This window comes from Aquarana catesbeiana, linkage group LG05, assembly GCF_042186555.1.
Source record: "Aquarana catesbeiana isolate 2022-GZ linkage group LG05, ASM4218655v1, whole genome shotgun sequence".
In the NCBI taxonomy this organism is placed as follows: Eukaryota; Metazoa; Chordata; class Amphibia; order Anura; family Ranidae; genus Aquarana; species Aquarana catesbeiana.
In genome coordinates, this window is record NC_133328.1 from 142,248,545 (window position 1) to 142,273,847 (window position 25,303).

A 25,303-nucleotide genomic window follows, 5' to 3' on the forward strand; every position below is an offset into this window, starting at 1 on the left:
AAAGGTACAATTTCATCACTTTATAATCAATTATATGGAGTACCAAATCTTAATAGACCCTCTTACGTTCAGAGGTGGGAGGAGGACCTGGGACGAACTTTAGAAGACACGGACTGGTCTAACATATGGCTCACATCAAAGTCATCTTCACCCAACATCTTAGCACTGGAGACAAATTATAAAGTCCTAACTCGCTGGTACCTTGTACCCGCTAGAGTGGCAAAATATTCACCTAATACCTCAGCTCTTTGTTTTCGAGGATGCCCAGAAATAGGCACATATTTACACATATGGTGGACGTGCCCAGTAATCCAAACCTTCTGGAAGGAAGTCTTCGTGATTGCATCTAAAATATTTAAAAAAATAATACAACCAGATCCATATTTAACTTTACTTAATCTAAAACCGGAATGGTTAACACTCTCTCAATTCAAACTTATGATCCAACTAATAACGGCTGCAAAACAAACAGTGGCCAAGGCATGGAAATCTCCTACATTGGTACTAGCAGAAACAATTCACAGAATGAATAATACAATGTCCCATGCTAAGATGGTAGCCATCGATCAAAATCAAATTCCAAAATTTGAAAAACTTTGGCATCCTTGGATAAAACAACAGTTCCTGTCAAACTTCAATGACTCTGTCCTGTTGCCATGGTAACAGATTAAATGACTTACAGAGACACCCATTCTAAGGCTTCAAAGAGAACTAAAAAGAATAATAAACTGACGAGCGGGACAACCTTGTGGACCATACCTCTGCCTTTCTACCCTTTTTCTTCTTTCTCTTTCCTTTTCTCCACCTTACGATTAAAGCTCATTATCAGAATTTATTTGACCTATATACACTCTACTTGTAAACAATATGTATAGTAGGTATAAATCATTTAAATACCTACAAAAGTAACTAAGGAAATGATATATATCTTTAATTTAGGTTTACGTGAACCCAATGTTTAATATTTGAAATTTCATGATATTTACCTATATAAACCCTCCTGTAAAACAATGAGCTTACTTTATAGATCCTTGTAAACTTACTTTATGTATCTTTATAACATTGTATACTCAATAAACTTCTTTTGACAAGGATATTTAGAGTGAAACTCTGCTAAGCAGTATACTGTATGTCTGTGAAATAACCTCATTATAATTTTAGATAAACACAGTCCTTTGAGACAATTAATTAATTAAAACAGCTGGGGTGAAGCACTTCTCCCAGGCCCTGAGGCAGGGATTGTGCCTGGCTCATCTCATCCCTGACTGTCTTAAAGCATACTAGCATAAGCATGCCCATTTGCTGTATGGGATAAATATAGAAGGGTGGGTAACTGTAGTGGCAGAGAACACAGAAGTGCATATTGGCATAGCTGTGGTGCGTGCTGAGGCATTTCTTACAGTGGCGGCAACCACAGAGATGGACATTGATGCAGTGGCAATGAAGTGGGTGCATGTGAGAGAAGTAGTGGAAGCGGGGGGGGGGGGGGGTGCAGTGGTAACTGTAGGGCATGGGTGCTCAACCTGTGGCCCTCTACATTTCGCATCGTGCCTCTGCCTTTTGGAGTCATGCTTGTGCCTGTTAGCCTTGCCATGTCTAATGGGACTTGCAGTTCTGCAACAGTTGAAGGGCCACATGTTGAGCACCCATGGTGTAGGGGTTGCTGTGCAGTTGTGGTGTGGAGGGAAGGAGGATGGGGGTGAGCAGTTTTGGTATTATTAATGCAGGGGGGCATGAAGACTTAGTTGTAGGGAAGATGCATGCATGGTTCTGTGAAGGAGAGTGCAGGCACAGTGGTGATGGGAGAAGAGGGTGGTTGGCTGGCACAGTTGTGAGGGGTGCCTATACAAAGAGCTGTGAGCTGTAACTCCAGATACAATCCTCCCAGCCAGCAGCAGATTTCAAGCAAAGGAGTTGGTGGTGGGAATTGCCAGGCCAGATATAACAGTTCCTGTATAAGAAGCAGCAGAACCTGGGGTATACATATAAAAGTTGATGGAACTTCATAGATGTAGTAGCAACACAACGTTAATACCTTCTGCTGCCACTAAACATATTTCAGGTATTGTCGCCATTTTGGCCTATTCCAGACACTTTACACTATTTCCATAATAGACCTGGCATTTAGTAATAGTACTGCTGGTCTCCTCTTATCTGCAGCAACCTTTTCAGATACAGACAATTAGCTCCCATCACAGGAAGTCTCCCATCACTAATACCTCATTTGTGGCTCCTATATTTTATTTTATTTATTTCAGGTACTTATATAGTGCCGTCAATTTGCGCAGCGCTTTACATATACATTCACATCAGTCCCTACCCTCAAGGAGCTTACAATCTACGGTCCCTAACTCACATTCATACATACTAGGGACAATTTAGACAGGGAGAACATGCAAACTCCAGGCAGGTAGTGTCATGGGTGGGATACGAACCAGCGACCCTTCTTACTGCTAGGCGAAAGTGCTATCCACTGTACCACTGTGCCGCCCTATATGTCGCATGATCTACTGATAATAGCTGCAAATCATTTCTTAGTGACAAATTAGTTTGCATTAATCTGTTATATTTAGTAATTTCAACAGCTCCCTACTTTAATATAAAATCATGCATTTCCATTAGGCCAATCAGCTTCTTTAACAGCAACGACAAATTAGAAGGCCACCCAAATAACGGCTGAATAGGAAAGATAGGAATAAAATGGCCAACAGAAAAGCCCACACATAAAGTGCTATTGACTTAAGTATTATGAGAAACAGCATGTTTCTAAAGCACTGCAGTACAATATTGATTGCAGTGTCACTTTATAACCAGATTTAGCTAAGTTCACAACATTGTCTATTAAGAAATGAAGTTGTTGCTTGACATTTTACTGACAACTAACCTGTTTCTGAATTTGTATGAGCAGATATAAGGAGACATAATGAGAAACAGTTATGGTTTTATTGAAGTATTAGAGGGGGAGGACAAGGCACTCATGGATTATGGGCTTCAGTTAAGAGACGATACTTGGGTATGCATGTGTTCATCCTGCACATAATTCCATGAAGTGAAATATTAAAAAAATGTGTTTTAACATGCCATATAATTTGAAAAGGACCCATCTAGGGTTGTTATGGCAATGTCATCCCAAAAGATAAAGTACAAATGTTATATTTGGTGTTACCGGGTACCCTTAAGCTGATTGAAATTTAAGCTATAGGTGGTTCGAATCATGTATGGGTAGGCTAATTGTAGACAAGTTGATTGATCGCTCAATTTAAGTACAACCAGCCTATCGGATTGTCACGCGATTATTTCCAGCGGCTATACTCGCTAGCAATAATCACTGTGTGCTCTCCTGGCCGGGGCGGCTCCCCCTGCCCCCTCCCGACAATAGCTTCGCAGGAGGGATTCCCCATCAACACACATGGTTGCAGGAAAGAAAATCACATCATCTATGGCCAGCTTTAGCTGGTTCAGCGGAGACCATCCAAAATGTGTTCAGCGTGTGGGCACAGAAATCAGAAATCAATCTCCCAATTGGCTTCTGTCGAAGGGACAAGTTGGATTAGCTACTGCAGCTGATTAGTGTATTCTGACAGTGTCTGATCCTGCTGTCAGAATACAATGTCCTTATGGGGGAAGGGGGGGGGGATCTGTTTGTTTTTTTCATTCAGTCAGTAGCCAGCCTTTCTGGCTGTGTGCACCATACCGTGAATTCTGGGCACCCCACTTGACAGAAATCAATCTCCCCATTGACTTCTGTCGAAGGGACAAGTTGGATAAGCTACTGCAGCTGATCAGTATATTCTGACAGTGGCCAATACAGCTATCAGAATACAATGTCCTGGTGGGGTGGTGGGGGTTCAAGGCTTTATTAACAAGGCTTTGGGTTCTGGAAGCCTTGTTAATAAAGCCTTGAAGATTTCTAGGCATCTCTGTCTACACATCAAAACAGTTTCCACTGTGCTTGACACCCAAAGGAGCACTGCCCAAAGCCATTTCCTTTAGTTAGAAGAGTTCTCTTTTACAACCTAAACATACGTACATTTTAAGTTTAAGTACCAAAGTGGTATATAATTTAATAAGATAAAAAAAATTATATGTTTTAAACTTCCACTAATGCTCCTTGTGCCCTCCGTATTTTAACATACATTTAAAGTATAATTAAAGGAAAAACTTTTTTTTTGTTTTGGATAGAGTGGAGAGGGATTAGACCACCTGTCAGGTTTTTATTGCTGTCTGTGTCCCCTTTAAAGAGATTCCCCTTCTCTATTTGTCCTGTTTACCCTTATCATTGAAAGTAAAAGAAAATCCCACTATTTCTGGTAAACTGAGGGGTCCCTATAGAATTCCCTTAATTTGCAGGGACTTCATCTCACTTCCTGTTTGGTTATGAGACAGGAATTAAAGAGGATATCTCCACAATTAGACGCAGATGGTGAAACCCCTCTAGGGTTTATAATCCTCCCTTACCCCGTCCAAAATGAAAAGAAAAAAAGTATATAGTACTACTTTAAGGTATAACTGTTATGAGCGACTTACAAGGGTTTCCACTTCTGATCTCAGAGGTGGCTCCAGCCATTTTTTTTTCTGCTGGTACTGTGCCTTTGTTAACACTTTGCATGAGCCTACCTTAACGCTCAGCTATGGGCAACAGGAAAAAAATACCTTTACACAGCTTTCCCCCAGCACTTCGAGATTAAAGTGGTTGTAAAATCTAAACATTTCTTACCTTAATGCATTCCTTGCATTAAGGTAAACATGTTTAGGAGTCAGCATTCCCCCTCACCTCCCCTTGTACTTACCAGAGACCTCATTCGATCCAGCGGCGTGCATGTCTGCTGGTCTTTTCTCCCCTCACTTCCGGGTCTCGTTGGCTTTGCTGGGACATCGGGAGCCATTGGCTCTCAGTGCTGTCAATCAAAGCTAGTGATGAGGGAGTGGGGGGTGGAGCTGAGTTCCGCTGCCTGTGTCAATGGACGCAGCAGAGGGACTCGGGTGCGAGCAGGCACGAGTGCCCCCATGGGAAGTGGCTTCCCATGGTGGCACTGGCCAGAGAGGAGTGGCCAGGAGCTTCGGCAGGGGACCCGAAAAGAGGAGGTTCCCCGCCGTTCTGTGCGATTCCATTGCACAGCATAGGTAAGTATAGACGTGTTTGTTATTATTTTTTTTTTTTAAATGTAGCTTTAAATGCTTGTTTTTCCTAGGCAGATTGGAATGTCCTCCAAAGCCACTCGTCTTCACTTCCCCACCAGCTGCAGTTCCACAATATCATTGTGTGCAATGCAAGACCAGAGGTCTACCAGGACTCTGGAGAACTCTTCCACATCCCAGGAGTATTGGAGAGCACTGGAGAGGGCCAGCTGCCAGGGAAATGAGGAATATGTTAGGTAAAGTACTTATTCCTGCCCTTCTACAGAAAACAAGCATTTATCTTTGCAGTGTTGGGGAGGTGGGTAACCCTAGTCCAGAGTTTAAGCTGTCTGTAATAAAAACACTCTAACAATCAGCTGTTGAGGCACTGAACACATATAATGAACACGTATGTAATGCATTATGCTCTGCACAGACTGCAGGAAACTTGCATTTTTCAGAAGACGTTCAGCAGTGGGAGTCTATCTATTAATCTCAGTGTAGGTAGGTACAGTGAGTCACAAAATAGTACAGAAAGAAAATGTTTCTATAACTGTAATGTACAAAAACTGAAGGAACAATTTGCACCTGATTGAAAAAAAAAAAAAAAACTCAGCTGGAATTGGAAAAAAATCTGTAGCCAGGTAAAAAAAATGTCTGATTGCCAGCAATTTCCTTTATGCGGCAACTTTCAATACTGTATTATCTTTATATGTGAAAAACCATGCATAGATAAAGGACTAAGCTGAAAATGTTTGCTGCAATCAACACAGCAGCAGGGAATGTTGTTTTATCAATTACTTCGATTTGTCAGCAATTTGGGGATCTAAAAATATCTGCTCGCCCTAACGCTTCCCCCTGCTGATTATAAAAAACTTCATGTTTATGTAAAAATCATATTGTTGCCAAGCTATATGACTGTAATTAAACCACTATCCACATTCAAACAAAGACACCATTCAATATTAGCTTGTCATCATTTTCCAACCCACCAGGTAACCGGGAATAAAATGTAATGTAAATTTATCCTTATAAAGTGAGTATTCAGAAATCTTAATCGTCAAATACAAATTCCTGAATCATTTGGGTAAGCAAATCTAAACAAACAAGGTATATCAAATGCAAAGTAAGCATTACTGCAAACCAGGTACTTTGACTTTTTAAATAGTTATTAAAGACAGATGAGTATTAAAAAATTTAATTAGGCATTATATACCAAATAATTTAAAATGGGACACTTCAACCCCAAAAAAATGTGCACATTCCAAATATAATAATTTTTCCTTATACGTAAAAAGCACTGACCACTTTGTAAGATGGGCATGCACTACTGCTTGTAGTTGAGTAGCTGGCATTGGGATTGATTTACTAAAGGCAAATCCACTTTGCATTACAAGTGCACTTGGAAGTGCTCTCACTGTAGATCTGAGGGAAGAATCTGAAATGAGGGGAAGCTCTGCTGATTTCTATCATCCAATCATGTACAAACAAAAATGCTATTTTTTATTTTCCTTGCATGTCCCCCTCAGATTTACCGCAACTGCACTTCCAAGTGCACTTGTAGTGCAAAGTGGATTTGCCTTTAGTAAATGATCTCCATTGGTTGCTTTGTAAACACAGGGCAGTGTCACAAGAGTTGTACTGTTATACACTCACCAACCACAGTGTTATGATCTGTAGGGGAAATTGTGGTCATGTGACCATGTTGACTAAAAGGTAAAACGTTGATTAAAAGGTTAAAAAAAAGAAGCGATTTTTATTATTTTATGTATATTAAATCCTACATAGACATCCAATAAGTGACACTGGCCTGTTTGCTGAGATAAGGCTTTACAGTAAAGCCATATTGAAGTTTCCCTCCTTTTAGTTCTTTACCCTTGCGAGTTATGATTTTTTTTACTGATTTGGAATTACGTAAGATACCATTTTTATCAATAAAAATTCTGTTTTATGCACTCCCACTCCAAAGCTTTATGCTGGCAGCTGAGAAACAGGCACACCTCTCTGTATGTGTATGAGTAAAGCTGGCCAGAGACGGGTAGTTTTTTCCCATTTAGCAGTGGGCTGAACGTAAAAGGACAGATACCCCCATCAACATAAAGAAGGTGGATGGAGGAATCACCCTTGCCGAGGCATTTTACTCTGACAGTGGGATATCAGAATAAACTGATCAGCTGCTACAGCCGTTGATCGACACAAGTTTTCCAGTATGACTCTTCCACAAATGTCTATTAAATGATCAACTTCTGTTGACAGCCCCACACTGACATTCGTCTTGTCCCTGCTGAACTGGCTGAACTTTAATCCATTTATGGAAAGCTTTAGAAAATGGTGCATGTCATACCTATCTGTTTCTGAGTGCTGCTGACTGAGTTCACTAAGTCTAAAGCTGGCCGCACACTGTTATGCCCCGTACACACGGTCAGATTTTCCGACGGAAAATGTGTGATAGGACCCTGTTGTCGGAAATTCCGACCGTGTATAGGCTCCATCACACATTTTCCATCGGATTTTCCGACACAAAGTTTGAGAGCAGGATATAAAATTTTCCGACAACAAAATCCGTTGTCAGAATTTCCCATTGTGTGTACACAAATCCGACGCACAAAGTGCCACGCATGCTCAGAATAAATAAAGAGATGAAAGCTATTGGCTACTGCCCTGTTTATAGTCCTGACGTACGTGTTTTTCGTCATCGCGTTCAGAATGATCGGATTTTCCGACAACTTTGTGTGACCTTGTGTATGCAAGACAAGTTTGAGCCAACATCCGTCGGAAAAAGGCCATGGATTTTGTTGTTGGAATGTCCGATCAATGTCCGACCATGTGTACGGGGCATTCGTTTCTTTTGTTCAGACTTGCAGGCTGAATGAAAGAAATATAACAGGTTTCTCCTTCCACTCTAAACAGTGCAGATAGAGGAATCCCCCTGCTGAGTTATTTTATTCTGACAGCCACCAGCAGCAGCTGTCAGAATACCCAAACAGCAGCTGCATCTGTTTTGTGTTGGAAGCAAACTCTGTCATGCACCCCCAGCACTCTGACCATGCTGTCATGCTCCCAGGCACAAAGTGTCTCCTGAGTATGTCAATCAAAATAATCACAAGCCCATGAAACACCTCTGGCCTTAAGATTTGTTTTGACTTTGTCATTAAAGGGTTGGAGGAACCCAACCAGGATAAAACATATGAAAATATGATGGCTGCGATTGCTAACTAGCTTTATTATTGTATGCTATTGGGCTGTCCTTCTTATCCTTGCAGGTAGGTGGAGCTGGGAATTCTTAAAGTTGTTCTAAAGGCAGAAGGTTTTTTACCTCTGCATTCTATGTATAAAAGTAAAAAACCTTCTGTGTGCAGCTTCCCCAACACCCCAAATACTTACAGTACCTGAGCCTGATCTCAATACAGAACCATTCCCGAGAGCAGCAGCCCTCTCCCCCTTTGCACTGGACGTGGAGGCAGCAGCCAGAGCCATTGGCTCCTGCTGCTGTCAATCACAGCCTGTGAGGAGAGAGTGGGGGGGGGGGGCAGCCGTGCTGTGTGTGTCAATGTACTCACAGAGCCTGGCTCGGGATCGAGCTCACATGAGTGCCTCCAAAGCAAACGGTTTGTTATGGAGGCACTCAGAAGGAGGGAGGAGCCAGGAGGCTGGCAGGGGACCCCAGAAGTTGAAGATCGGGGCTGCTCCGTGCGAAACCATTGCACAGAGCAGGTAAGTATAACACGTTTGTCATTTAAAAAAAATGTTCCCTTTACAATCACTTTAATAATGGTAAAAAAATAACAAGCCAAAAGGTGATTTTCTTTTTACGCAAGCTACTGAAAATGGAATCTGCTGATAGCAAAACGCAATAATTAATTAAGCACCACGTATTCATAACTAAAGTTCTAGAGCAAAAGTTTGTCAAACCTTTTTTTCCCTGTATGTAGTAGGGTAAAAACCCATTAGAAATGGTTCAGTGTTTTTTTTTCGTTAAAGAAAAAAATAAAAGGAAAATAATAAATAAATAAATAAATAAATAAATAAATAAAGGAAATGGTTCAGTGTTGAGTTTATTTATTGTTGTGCCATGCTCCTTGGTATATGCCACCAAAATGTACATGTGATGCAAGAGATGGAGAGGCATTTAACTGGGGCGTATTCCTTCAATATGCCTAGCGCTAACGTAAATACATCCTCAACCACAACAGCTAATTCTTCATTTCTTTTCATGCATAAGATCACTCCCCCACAAACACATGATAGCAACATATGGAGAAAGTCTTCAGAAAGGCCCTCCGGTAAAAACTTGTGTATAAGTCCAACAAATAAAACCCCCAAACTGAAAATAAAGTGTGGAATGTCTGTCTTTTAAATCCTATAAAATAAACACGAGTATGCTCCACATATGTGAATTCTGTTAAGTTGCCTAATATAAAAATAACAATCATGATTTAGCAAACCATAAATATGTCCAAACGTTATTGAGAGGTCATAAATAAATGGAGGTAGAAAAACTGATGCTCAGAGCTGACCCTGGCAACACTTCAAGAATGAGCGAAAAGATATTTCTCGGAGCACAACAAAAGCCAAGGTTTCTGTAAAAGGAATTATATTATTCCCGCATCTGAAATAATCCTATTTCTGTTTCTATTAACCTATCAGCAATTTGTAAATCTACTACATGGTGGATGTATTTTAGATCTGTATAACCGTTCATGTCCACTCTGCCGTTCCCATACACCGATAAAGAGGATGGTCCACCAAACTCTTATGCTGTTACCAATAAGCCAGGTTATTAAAATGAACCTGTCATTATGGCATTTTACATAACGCTGATCTACTGTACAGGCAAATAGCTAAATATATAAATTAAATACATACATTAATGTTTATGTAAAGCAGAACCTTTTAGTTTACGTTTTGGATAGAGAAGGGAATGGTTAAGACCCATGCCGGGTTTTTTTCTTATGTGTTTTCCATTGGGAAGATTTCCCTTCACTCCTTGTCCTAGAAACACAACTGGAAGTAAAAGGAGATTTTTTCCAAAGGGAAGAAAAATTCCCTCTTAGGACTCGTTTGCATTTTGGATAGAGCAAGGGGCATTATAACCGCTGTCAGATTTTTTTTTCACCATCTGTGTCCCATTGCGGAGATTTCCCTTTGTTTCCTGTCCCATAGCCAAACAGGAAGCGAAAGGTAATCCCTGCAAATTAAGGGATATCCTTGGGGACCCCCAGATCACCAGAACTAGTGACACTGTTGGAAGATTTCCCCTCCACTAGTTTTCTGGGGACAACCCAAGATTTGGGATTTTCTTTCACTTTCTCTTTCAGGCTGGGTTCACACTATTGCGAATTGGATACAGGTTCTTCTTTGCAGGAGATTTTGACTGGCTCTCTATTGAGCCGGTTCACATATCTCCGCTGCGGCTCTGGTGCGAATTGTACAGGAGCCCTGTGTGTCTTTTGGTCTGATTCTGGTCCGAATTCAGACAAAAATTTGGGCTGAAATTGGACCTGAAATAGTGAACGGGGACGCACTGGACCCCTGCTGTGAGCCGCATGCGAAGATAGTGTGAACCCAGCCTTAATGATAAAGGTAAACAGAACAAATAGAGAGGGTGAATCTCCCTAATGGGGGCACAGACAGCAATAAAATCCTAACAGCTGGTCTAATCCCTTTTCCACTCCATTCAAAACAAATACATTTTGCCTTTAGTTTTACTTTAAGCTGCAAAGGCCTCGGACAGGAGTGTACACATGCCACACACAATGCAACAAAAATGATCGTCCCCAACACGTTTGGTAAGAAGTCCTGCCACCAAATGCAACCCATTCAGGCAAATAGGTCTGCCCTGCAACCATGTGTGACACAATGGTGCAGCAGTTACAGGGTTAAAACAATACAGGGCTTTGTTCACTGACAGGGGATCTTGCTGTTTTTTTTATTCCCTGCTAAGCAGGGGGAAAAAAACAACAATGTCCTTAGTAAAAGCAGCACATATCACACACATAACACATAGTTAGGTACACATTTAGCCCCTTGATTGCCCTAGATTTTAACCCCTTCCTACCAGTATTATTAGTACAGTGACAGTGCATATTATTAGCACTAATCACTGTATTAATGTCACTGGTGATGTCAGTGACAGTTAGTCAGTTCCTCCCAGTGGCAGTTGGTGTCAAATTGCCTGCATTTCAACTTCTTTATCAACCTGTGCACTACTACAGTCCCGTTATAAGGTGCTAATCAATGCTTTTAGTTGTAAGAAATAAGAAAAAAAAAATTCCAGTATATATCCCAGTTTGTAGACGTTAAAACTGTCACACAAACCAATCAATATACACTGATTGGGATTTTTTTTCATTAACTAGTTGCCGTCCACCCACAGTCAAATGCGCAATTGTCATTCAAAGTGCGACAGCGCTGAAAGCTGAAAAATGGCTTGGGCAGGAAGGGGGTGTAAGTGCCCTGTAGGCAAGTGTTGAAGCCATGTATCAAAATACATTTGACTGAAATTTAATTTTTTTAAACATTTTTATTGAATGTGTTTATAGTGGAAAGTAAAAAGTATATATTTTTTTTTTCAAAACTGTTGGTCATTTTTCGGTTATATCGCAAATAAATACAAAAAACCCAGTGGTGATCAGATACCACCAAACGAAAGCTCTGCTTGTGTGAAAAATGATACAAATGATATAAATTTTGTTTGGCTACAAGGCTGCATGACTGCGCAATTTTCAGTTAAGGCGGAGTCCCAACCAAAAGTGGAAGCTCCGCTTATCTGCTTCCTCCTCCCCTCCAGTGCCACATTTAGCACCTTTTAGGTACCTCTTTTTGACAGGTACCTGTCCCCACTTCCAGGAAATCTCGCCACAGCGAGATCACTCGGAAGATGGACCCCCTCTCCTCCTTTCTCCGTCGCCGGGCCATTCAGAAAGTCACAAGGCTTCATTTCCGGGTTCCCTTAAAGGTAATGGCGGCAGCAGCACCTGAGAGCCAATGGAAACATTGACTGGGGTGCCGACATCGCTGGATTCCAGGACAGGCAAGTGTCCTAATATTTAAAGTCAGTAGCTACAGTATTTGTAGCTGCTGACTACCACATTTTACAATTTCCCATTTCTTTATTCAGACTCTCTTTTTTAGTACATTCTCTTGGTTGAATCATTATGTTAATTATGTTTTAGAATCTAAGACAGGTCCACTTTGAAAGGACTCTGTTGGGTAGGATAACCAAGTGACATTCTGCGTACAAACATTGCAGCGACACTGGACTGATATCTAAGGTCAGAGTCAATCAGCATTTGGCTCCCTAAATGCAAATTCCTGCTCAATAAAACAGGAACGCTAATGTTATTGTACAAAACTTTGCCAGCAAAATGCCCAAGCAACTATTTTCAGCCATGATAAAAACCATGAATCTTTCAGAGCACAGGAAGAGCTGACAGTTTTTTGAACTACAGCTTACAATCTGCAAAGTGATGGCTGCTAGATGACAAGGGTTGCTTAGTAATGTTCTACAATAACACAGTAATAACTGACTCAATGCTGCATCATACATAGGAGTAAAAGAAAGTCACTGGGTTACATGGGGCCACTACAGGGTTCACTTGTGGTTCACTTTCTCATTGATGTTTTCTTTTATGCCTTTCTGTATATTCCTTTATTTTCCAGAGCAAGCTATTACATGGTCTGCTTAGATGTAAGTGGTGCTTAAAGCACAAACCAGACTGATTAGAATGCATTCAAGGACCATACCATCTATTTATTCTAGCTGTGGGTGGACAGCATTGTGCACATAATAGTGATGATAACATCATCGTACTCTGGGGCTGATTTACTAAGAAGAATACGCTGCGCCAGTTCATACCTTAATTGGTGCGCTGGAAAAGTCATTAACCGAACGGCGCACTTTGAAGCGCAAAACGATAATAAATATGTAAACTGCAACTGGTGCTAGGGAAACTGCGGTTTTCTCATTGATAATAGCACGCGCCCAATACAACTGGTTAATTTTATCTCATTGGATGTGTCTTGTTAGGCAATTAGTAGGTGTTCTCAGTTAATTAACCCGTTTGATGCTAATCTCATTCCTATTACTTCTAATATATCTTTGAAATGTGTTTTTTTCTATTTTTATCCAAATCTTTCAATACATTACAAAGAACAAAGAAGTGTTTCTAAACCCAATAAATTAATATTTTCAGATCTTGATCCTTAAAGGTGACCATACACTGCAATCAGTTAGAACTTAAATACAGTAAATTAGATTTAGTGCAAGACCCTGTTTGATTTCCTATAATTTGAATTAATTGCTCAAGTGCGTCTTCTTATTACCTATTTTGCCAAAATATCGAGTTGTACAGAGATTGGCCAATCAGATTGAATGGTGCATGACCACCTTAAGTGCCAAATTTGGAATGTAGATGTGCCATGACCCACTTGTATTTTCCTAACGATATTTCTTGGGCATTATACAAGGTACATGAGAAACTAGACATGTGCAATTCGTTTTGTAACAAATCAAAATTCGGATGAATTTTGCATCTTTTGGACATTTGGATGCATCCGAATAAAAAAATAACAAGTTTCAACTAATACGAAAGAAATTATAGCGAATATAACGAATGAATTACACATGATTCAGTAATTCATTCAAGATCTAATGAAACAAAAGGTCAACTCAAAGTAAATCTTACAGTCCAATGAGCTGATTAATATTGTGCTGGAAGATGGATTACTGGCAAAGTGCATTCCTGAGAACTGAGTGAGAAGGGTGTTGTATTGTATTTGAGCAGAGGAGAAGAGATATTGTCATCGTGTGTGTTAATAGATTCAATAAACAAACAACTTTCCAAACTACGAATCATTAGCACGAATATATGCACATACATAAATATCGAATTTCAACTAATACAAAAGAAATTATAGCGGATATAACTAATGAATTCGACATGATTCGGTAATTCGTTAAAGATTTAATAAAACAAAAGGTCAACTCAAAGTAAATCTTACAGTCCAATCAGCTGATCAATTTTGTGCTGGAGGTTGGATTACTGGCAAACTGCATTCCTGAGAACTGAGTGAGAAGGGTGTTGTATTGTATTTGAGCAGAGGAGAAGAGATATTGTCATTGTGTGTGTTAATAGATAAACAAACGACCTTCCAAACTACGAATCATTATCACGAATATATATATATATATATATATATATATATATATATATATATATATATATATAAATGAATTCAACATGATTCAGTATGATTCAGTATAACGAATATCGACACTCTACAGAAATAACAAATTATCCGAAAACGAATTAACGTAACATAACAAATATAACAGAACGGAATTATGTATTTTACTGATGACAACGAAGCAAAACTAAACAAAATTTTCCATTGTGCACAAGTCTATGATAGAGTGATCAGGAATCTTCAAATTACGGCTCTCCAGCTGTTGCGGAACTACACATCCCATGAGGCATTGTACAACTCTGACATTCACAGACATGACTAGGCATGATGGGAATTGTAGTTCCTGAACAACTGAAGACCCCGGTGCTAGACCATAATTATGCCTCTAGAATTGGGAGTGTGGCATCTACCCAACTTCTCTCTGCTTGTGGACACAAGAACCTACATCTATAGACATATATTTGGGCAGCACAGTGGTTAGCACTTTCACCTAACAGCTAAAAGGGTCATTGGTTTGAATCCTGCCCATGACACCATCTGCCTGGATTTTGCATGTTCTCCCTGTGCCTGTGTGGGTTTCCTTCAGGTACTCCGGTTTCCTCCTACACTCTAAAAACATGCTGATAGGTAAATCGGATCCTGTCTACATTGGCCCTAATATGCATGTATGAATGTGTGTTAGGGACCCACACAAACACCACCCCATGTTAAAAAAAAAAAATGGCTAAATTTGCAAATAAACATGAAGCGTTAGCCCCACATTGCTTTGCTTCAAAATTGAAGCCTTGTGTTGAGTCTGGAGGAGTTTGAACGCCTCCCACTCAAATCTACAGAAATGCTCCACAACTGTATTGGCAGGCGTTTGCGGCATGTTAAAATTTGTTTTGAAAAAAAATCATGTAGGAGGAATATAATATCTCACAATGCCCTGTGATGATAGAGGAGAGCACAGAGTGTCCTGCAGCAGTGTTGTCAACCTACCAGATTGAAATGTACTGACATGACATACAAAATTTACTGGCACAGCCAAGTTTTTACTGGCATTTCCTAAAGTTACAAAATTACAGTTTTAATTGCAAATTTCAGTATTGAGACTACAGACAAGTACAATATGCAATAAGCAATGTGATTTAAGGTAGATATTAAGGCAAAAAACATATTTCCTATTTAGTTTTTGATACAGTAAGTAAGCAGCTCAGGGACAGGACTCAGGAGGGCTAGAAATTAGTATGGGCCGGTACACACACTTGAAATTGACTCTCGGGCCTCATGTACACCGGACGTTATAAAAACGGCAGTAGCATTGCTGCGTTAAAAACTTTTTTGCATTAGCGTGGGAGTGACGTTACGTGACTCCGGCCAGTCACAGAGCCGGAGTTCGCGGCCCCCAGAAGGCCCCTGAAGATGGACGTTCCAGCCAGCGGGGATATCGGGGACATCGCAGGCTTCTGTGTCAGGTAAGTGACACATAATGGGCTACTATGCATAGTAGCCCATTATGCTTTACCTTTGCAGGGAAACAAAGAGGAAGTAAAACCCACCAGGGTTTACTTCCTCTTTAAAACTGCCCATTACTTTCCTTCCATGAGGAAAAGGGGGAATTGAAACTGCCTCCCTTTTTCCTATCATTCTACATATAAGCTTGGTATTATCGGCTAAGTTTGCTTGGGATGGATGGATATAAATACTAATATGGCAGACATTATCCATGTTTTTTTTATTTTTACTTATCCAGCAACCTTACCTTTTATTACACAGATAGCCTAGACAAAACATGACTAATATTACTGATGGATTAGTACATATATTAGATATCACTCGTCCATTATTGTAAATTAAGCCCAATCCCATACTACCATGATAACAATCATCAGTATGCTCATATGTAGGTGATTGATAATTACTGATCCCTTTTGTAACCTACAATATGATATGTAACAGGACCCACACATACAGGTGACCCATGGGTGCAACGCATAGGGCAGAGCCTGATGATCGCAGACTATTTGTAAGGACCATCGCTGACCGGAAGTAAAGGTGTACCATATAACTGTGGTATCCCTATACATTTCTGTGATATGCTGAGTAATTATTTTACTATGTGGAGGCCACTTTCTTCCCCTTTTTTTAACATGTCACTGGAGCATGCTATTATGTTAGTTTGCATATGAAACAACCTTAAAGGGACCAACACCATTTTTTCCCTCGATGAGCCCTATGGAAGATTAAGGCACCCTAGTGGACAGGAGAAGTGAGCACCCTGATGGTGAATCTACAGAGACCACCGAGAGACCTGAAAGACATCCTTTGGGAGCAATACATGCGTTGTCTGAACACACATGCATTGTAGGTCAACTAAGGTGATAACAGTGTGATCATGGTGGTGGATGGGAAGAAGGTGTAATCATATATAAAGTTCATGAGGATGAATTGAAGTGAAGGAATCTGTTTGTATATCATCACAGAACATTTATGAACTGATAACAATATTTTGGGATAATTATGAACTTTATCATTGTCACTTGTTTGTTTGATACATAAGCACAAGTTTTAAGTTATATTTGTATTCACATATGTGATCATTGGATATTTGATTGGTTTATAGCTTATTGGAATTTGATATAGGCAGTGCAGCACTCAATTGCACTTTCAAAGCAGGATTGTACTCTTGTATGCTGGGGCCCCACAGGGCTGTCTTTAATATTGATTGGACCCTTGGCAAACATTTTATTGGGCCCTCACGAATCCACATATCGACTATTTGCGGGCAGTGCAGGCGCAAGGGAAAGCAACCTTGGGCCCCACAACTATGACTTGGTACGGGGCAGCTGCCTCTTTTGCCCTGTGTTAAAGCTGGCCTTGCGGCCCCATAGCAAAGTCATTACATGGCCCTCTTGTCTCTCTATTTTCCATCTTAAAGGGTATTCCTCCAGTGATACAGAATACCAATTGCTTTTAAACAAATATATAGAGGTTGCTAAATACATTTATTTTAGCCAGATGTAATTGCCAAATGCTATTGCTGCTGCTGCAAAAAACAAAAACAAAAAAAAACTTAGTGCTGCCCCCCCCCGACTCTGGAGCCCATAGCAAAGACAGGGTCTGCCCTGGCTATAACTATGCCCTTGATTTAAATGATACTAGGCTGTATCTGTGATTGTATTTGACTGATATTTCACCAGACTTCATAAAGTACCTTTCTATGGCCAAATGCAGGCTATTTACAGACATAAAATAACAACATTGTAGCTGCATATAAATCTGAAATCTTTTATTGCACTACAAAATACTTTGCCTGATAAATTTAGATTGTGAATTTATGATGGGCTGCCAGCATGTTGAAAAATGAAGCATATAATAAGAACCTGTGAAACAGTGATGGTTAGTGGAGGGTAGATGGTTGGCTGGAAAAAAATACTTAGTTTACTCTGCATGTACAGGCGACTACTGCTACGGTGAGGACCAATTCATTGTGCTCAGAAAAAAACCCGCTGTCTAACTTTAACAGCAAAGTCAAAGTCTAAGGAAGATGCTTATACTTATATAAAAACATAAATCTGCATTGGGTGACCATACCTACCATGACCAATCAGATTACATTATTACTAATAGAAAAGTAATTACTGCAGTATACCTGTATATGTAAAAATGTGAAAAAAAGGGAGATTTTGGGAACCAGTATGTACGTTTGCTCTCACAAATACATTTAAAATGTAATTAAATGCAGTATAAAAAGGGTCAGTCCCAAAATTGATATTTCAGATTCTGAGATATGCACGATTAGTTACCTAATGATTTTTAGCTCTCATGGACTGTGGTGGTAAAATCTCTGCGCACAGGTCTGTATACCCACTATGGTCATTTTGACGAAGTCCTACTCCACCTGCAGGAACGTTCAATCATTTTATATTTTATAGAACATAGCAGAGGGAGAGGGTTGGGATCACCCAAAGTTGGCAAGAACATCAAAAACTGTAAGATAAGCATAAAGAGAATAGAAATGGAGAATAGAAATATCATGGATGTAGAAAAAAAATACACATACACAAGATGCTAGGGGGTTTCTAAGCCAGTGGCGTATCATCCATGGGTGCAGGGTATTCGCTGCACATGGGCCCCGAGGGGGGGGGCCCACAGTGACCCACCCTGCACCCATGGATGATTGTTTCTTGACAGTCAGGGATGATTGGTGTGGCAGGGAACAGCTGCAAGCACCAATCTCCCTTTATGGCATTTCAGCTGACAGCCCCTTCTCCTCCTCTATTTACCGCTGTCTGCTGAAATGCCATACAAGGAGATCGGTGCCTGCAGCTGTCCCCCCACCACACCAATAATCCCTGACTGTCCCCCAGTGTCTTCGTCCACCCCGGTGTCTTCCTCCGCTCCCGGTGTCTTCCTCCGCTCCCGGTGTTCTCTAGATTTGCCACCTCATCCCTTTAAACCCAAACACCTTTAAATTACACAGGTTCTGAGACTAATTAAATGCAGATAAGGCACCAAGTGAGTTTAATTACCACCTTAATCAGCCACAGAACCTGTGTAATTAATATGTGTTCGGGTTTAAAGGGATGAGGTGGCAACCATAGTGTTCTCCTCCGCCACGCTCTATACTCATCCTCCGCCCCCCCCCCCCCATCCCCTGCAGCAGGCTTCCCTCCTCTCCTCTCCCGCCGGCTACAGGGGATGTGTCAGGGTGGAGAGCGGAGGAAGGGGCCGGTAAATATGTAATTTACCAGTCCCTTCCTTGTCTGAATTGGACATATAGGGTGATCGCTACCGATCGCTCCTGTGTCCTGTAATAAGTGAGCAGAGTAACCTGTGATTACTCTGCTTCAGTTTAAGAATGAACAGGAGCCTCTGTCTTTTGCTCATTCATTTTCAATGCTGAGAAAGGGACAAGGGAATCTGTGTCCTCAGTCTCTTTCTCTTTCTCAAAGGGGAGAAGTCAGAGGTTTGTTTACACCCCTGATGTCTCACCAAAACCATCCAACAGGGCTGATAATAAAAAAAAAAGAAGAAATGTAACAAAATAAAATTGTAAAAAAATGTGAAAAATAAAATTGTAAAAAAATAAAATAAAATAAAAAACTACTGACACCATCCCCCCGTCTTACCAACACTATCCATTACCCCAACCCCCTCCCTCCCCAAAAAGCATTGTAAAAAAAAAAAAATGAAAAACAAATTAAATTGTAAACAAATAAATACATAAAAAGAAAAAAAATTGACACCATCCACTGCTGTACTCACACTGTCCATTGCCCCATATCCTCTTCCCCAGAAGCAAAAAATGTAAAAAATAATACAAACAAAAAAATTCTGACACTATCTATTGCTCTATTGACACTGTCCACTGCCCTACTGGCACCATCCACTGGCTCCCAAAAAGCATTTGGAGAAAAAAAAATAATACAAAATGAAATTGTAAAAAGATAATAAAAAATAAAGAAAAATAAAGAACTACTAACACCATCCTGCACATACTACCCACCACCTTACACTTAGCACTCCTCACCTACACATGCTACCCACTTACATACACTTCACACTCTTCTCTTGCACATAATACCCACCACCAAACATTCTACACTCCTCTCCAACACGTACAACATCTACCTCCATACACTCCGCATTCCTCTCCTGCAAATACTACCGACCACCATACACTCTGCACTCCTCTCCTGCACATACTACCCACCTCCATACACTCCGCACTCCTCTCCTGCACATACTACCCACCTCCATACACTCCACACTCTTCTCTTGTACATATTACCCACCACCATACACTCCACACTCCTCTCCTGCACACACTACCCACCTCCATACACTCTGCACTCCTCTCCTGCACATACTATCCACCTCCATACACTCTGCACTCCTCTTCTGCACATACTACTCACCTCCATACAGTCCACACTCTTCTCTTGTACATATTACCGACCACCATACACTCCACACTCCTCTCCTGCACACACTACCCACCTCCATACACTCCGCACTACTCTCCTGCACACACTACCCACCTCCATAAACTCCGCACTTCTCTCCTGCACATACTACCCACCTTTATACACTCCACACCCTTCTCTTGTACATATTACCCACCACCATACACTCCACACTCCTCTCCTGCACACACTACCCACCTCCATACACTCTGCACTCCTCTCCTGCACATACTATCCACCTCCATACACTCCGCACTCCTCTTCTGCACATACTACTCACCTCCATACAGTCCACACTCTTCTCTTGTACATATTACCCACCACCATACACTCCACACTCCTCTCCTGCACACACTACCCACCTCCATACACTTCGCACTCCTCTCATGCACATACTATCCACCTCCATACACTCCGCACTCCTCTTCTGCACATACTACCCACCACCATACACTCCATACTCCTCTCCTGCACATACTACTCACCTCCATACAGTCCTCACCCCTCTCCTGCACATACTACCCACCGATGTATACTCCGCACTGTACATTTCCTATTTAACATTACCACATTCTGCACTATGTAAGTCATCTCAGACTCTATTAAACCACACCCCCTTTAAGCCACGCTCAATATTTAAGCGTAATTTAAGCCATGCCCACAATTCACGCGCCACATTTTTTTTTTATCGATGCCTAAGACCCACTTTTTATCTTGCACACGGGCCCGCTGATTTCATGATACGCCCCTGGGCCCCTGGTCTAAGCCCACTAGTCACCAATTATTACTGAAGTATCACCCCTGAATATGACAGCTACATAGATAAGCTAAGCATACACCATTATTTAGTTGTTGCTGTTTTTTTTTTGCTGTGTTTTTTTTCTCTAAAAATAACAAACATGTTATTACATACCTCCTCTGTGTAGTGGTTTTGTAGTGGATCCTCCTTTTCACGGGTCCCTTTTCGACTCCTGGCTCCACCCTTCTGTTGAGTGCACCCACAGCAAGCATCTTGCTATGGGGGCGCCTGGGCTGAGTCACAGCTCCCTGTGTCAATTCAGACACGGAGCTCTGGTTCGGCCCCCGATTGGCTAACTGATTTTGATTGACAGCAGCGGGAGCCGCTGTGTCTCAGCCAATCAGGAGGAGAGTCCCGGGCGGTCGAGGAACTAGTAGACATTGCTGGATAGAGATGGGGTTCAGATAAGTATTAGGGGGGCTGAGGGCAGCTGATGCATACAGAAGTTTTTTTTAATCGTAGCCTCCCTGGCAGTATTACCGTGTCTGGCTCGGGGTGAGATTTCAGTACCAAAAGCGGTAACCCCGAGCCAGACTCGGGATTGCATCACAGGGTCCATGTAGAGGTTACTTACCTTGTCCCCTGGATCCTGCGATGTCTCCCCGCTGTGATCTGTGAGCCGCCGCGTCTCGCTCGATTCACAGTGCTGAGCTCCGTTCCCTGCGAGCATTGCGACACACTGGGACGGAGTTCGGCGCCACATTCAAAAAGTAAAAAACACAGTATAGATACAATATACTGTAATCTTACATATTAAAGTACTGTATCAAATAATTACACATCCCCTTTGTCCCTAGTGGTTTGTCCAGTGTCCTGCATGCAGTTTTATATTATAAATACTGTTCTTTCTGCCTGGAAACTGGAGATTGTCCATAGCAACCAAAAAATGTCCGTTTACGTCAAAAGTGGTTTTAGACCAGCTAGAAAACAGCGATAATAAATTAGAATCACTTGCAGAATTGAGCGATAGTGATTTGCGGGCAAATTCGTCATCAAACACTAAAAGTAATGACAGCGACAATTCTGCAACTGAGCAAATTTCAGTGTTTTTGATTTGATTACATTATTGAATATTTATTATTATTATATTGTTTGTATTTTTTTATTTTTTATTATTTATAGTTATTTATTATATTATAATTTCTGATTTCGTGTTTCATGTGTTTTATGTTATCATACCCGGGATGTCTACTAGACTCTGGTTTGGGCAGATTTAAGTGAGTTATTTCTAAAAGTTACAGGCCTACAATATAAAACACCAAATTTCCATGCAAAATAATGGTACCGCTTTCAGCACCTAAAATCTGAAATAATCATACCGCCAGGGAGGTTAATGCATAGAATGATAAAAAGCCTTCTGACTTTACAACCACTTTAAATGCACTGAACAAATGTCAAAAAAAACATGTGGATGGCATTACTGTCAATGACAAAAAAAAAAGCTATTAACAAATAACTGTCCTCGAGCCATAAAATAATTGAAAAAAAGGTAATGCGTAGTACACAAACTGCACAAAAACAACTCTGCCGCCTCTTCTATAGAACAATGGAACTGAAGTACTGAAGTAAGCCTAACTTTATGCCAAAAAGGGAACTTGTGTTCATTCCACTGTCCCTGATAACAAATAACTGTCCCTGAGCAATGGAACACATAATACATCAAGGTTCAAAAAAAGATAATGCATACTACACAACAACAACTCTTCTGCCACTTCAACAGAATTAATGAATTAAAGTGAACCTAACTCTGAACCTGAGTTCACTTCACTCCAATAATTCTAACTCCTGCAGGAGCATGAAAGATAATATTTTCCTTGCATATGATTTCATGTTCGGTGCAAAGGTTCACTTTACATATCTTTGCCTCAGTTCAATACATTAACAAATTAACATGTTCAAAAAATTGAAAAGCTGGCAGTGTACAACAAAATGGATGTTTGGGCTAAGTACTTATAATGTAATGCACCCAAGCTTTGGCATGCATTTTTGAAATGCATTACAATGTGTTCTTTACAAGCTTTTTACTTTTATTAACATTATCTTAACCACTGCAATAGCAGACACTTTCGCCCCTTCCCGCCCAGGACAATTTTCAGCTTTCAGCGCTGTCGCACTTTGAATGACAATTGCGTGGTCATACAACACTGTACCCAAACTAAATTTTTATCATTTTGTTCTCACAAATAGAGTTTTCTTTTGGTGGTATTTAATCATCTCTGCGGTTTTTATTTTTTGCTAAACAAACTAAAAAAGAACAACATTTTTGAAAAAAAAAAAGTTTTTCTTTGTTTCAATTATAAAATTTTGTTTTATCCTTCACTGACGGGCACTGATGAGGCAGCACTGATGGGCACTGATGAGGCAGCACTGAAAAGGTGGCACTGATGAGGATGCACTGATATGTAGAATTAATGGGCACTGATAGGTGGCACTGATATGCAGCACTGATGGGCACCAATAGGCGGCACTGATATACAGCACTGATGGGCACCAATAGGCGGCACTGATATGCAGCACTGATGGGCACTGACTGGCGGCACTGATGGGCACTGACTGGCGGCACTGATGGGCACTGACAGGAGGCTGTGATGGGCACTGACAGGCGGCACTGATTGGCAGATAGGCGGTACTGATTGGCACTGACAGGTGGCACTGATGGGCAGCACTGATGTTGAGGTACTGACAGGTTTTACTGCTGGGCACTGAGATGGGCACTGACTGGCTTTGTGGTGGGCACTGATTAGCATTGATATGGGCACTGATTGGCACTTTGATGGGCACTGTGAGCTGTGTTTTAATTGGGGCACTGATTGACAGCTGAGGGGGCACATCTGAGGTGTTGTGGCACATCTGAGTAGGCTGTGCTGATAATCAATGTGCTGATTATCAGCACAGACCCCCCCCCCCCCCGACAGGAAGAGCCGCCAATCTGCTCCGATCGGCTCTCCCTGTCAGCGCGAACTGAGGAATGCCGTTTACCAGCACTTCCTGGTTCTCGCGATGTTAAGCTGTGATTGGTCACAGCTGATCACGTGGTAAGAAGCCTCTGACAGAGGCCTCTTATCACGATCAGAGATGCTGGGTGTCAGACTGACACGCCGCAGTCGCGATCACCGCCCACGCGGGCGCGCGCCGGCATGTTATCCTGCCGGATGTCATATGACGCCCAGACAGGATAACAGAGCCACTTCCCGGCTGTCATTCTGCATATGGCAGGTGGGAAGTGGTTAAAGTGTCACTAAACCTACATCATAAAAAACTATAAATAAATTATGTATTACCTGCTGTTCATACTCACTCAGTCACTATGAGATTCATTTTCTGTATTCTGCAAAAAGCCTGGTTGATCCTGCTGCTTTCTATCTCCCCCTTCTGTCCATGTCCCCAATTCAGCTAGGGATTTTGCAGAGCAGTGTTGGCAGCTCTGCACATGCTCAGTTTTCAGTGAGTTTCTATGCTGATCATTTCCTCCCTTTCACATCTGAGCAGCCAATGTGTCACACATGTCGGCGTATACACAGTGGTAAACAACGGCCCACTCTCTCCCTCCTCCTCAATGCCCATTAACCAGCTAAACACAATGGGGGGGGGGGGAAATATTACATGTAGATTGATGGAGGCATCACCTCCCTCTTATTCTAAGACACAGGCTAGAGGGGGGTGACACAGTCGTGACTGGCAGATATCCGCCCGGACCATGTTACTGCCAAAAAATAATACAGTTCTGATTGCAAATGTATATTTGTATGACAATTTAAAACAGTTAATTGATATTAATTATTTAGTTTTACTCTGTATCCCAAAGGCTGCTTTTTTTGAACATGTGACCAGCAGCAGAGGACTAGAAGCTCCTCATGCTTATGTTTCCCTGCAGACAGGCTGGGAAAAACCTGGGTCATGTGATAGCTGTATATTGATTAGGAAAAAGGTACTTTGCTTTTTTTAATTAAAATAATTACAGTGCCATCATTCATATACAGAAATAGAAAGGACAATGTCAATTAAACAGTGTGTGTTTAGTATCACTTTAATAATACAGGACAGGACACAGGTGGATATTCATAGATCCTGGGTTATATACACTGCTACCTTTAGGTGATTGGACACTGGGTGTACCGTTATAACTCCACCCCACTCCGTGAGATCTCAGTTTTTTTCCTAGTGTCCTGTAGGTGATGGACCTTTTCTCCTTATAGAGATGTTTCTATATTTAAACTAGTTCATATGCTCATTTATGCACATTGCA

General features: G+C 41.2%; 1 protein-coding gene across 8 annotated transcripts in view; it reads right to left on the reverse strand.

Moving 5' to 3' along the window:
• The window catches only part of THRB (thyroid hormone receptor beta), a 606,374-nt gene that overhangs the window by 184,618 nt on the left and 396,453 nt on the right, over positions 1-25,303 (reverse strand). The gene's annotated exons all lie outside the window — the stretch shown is intronic.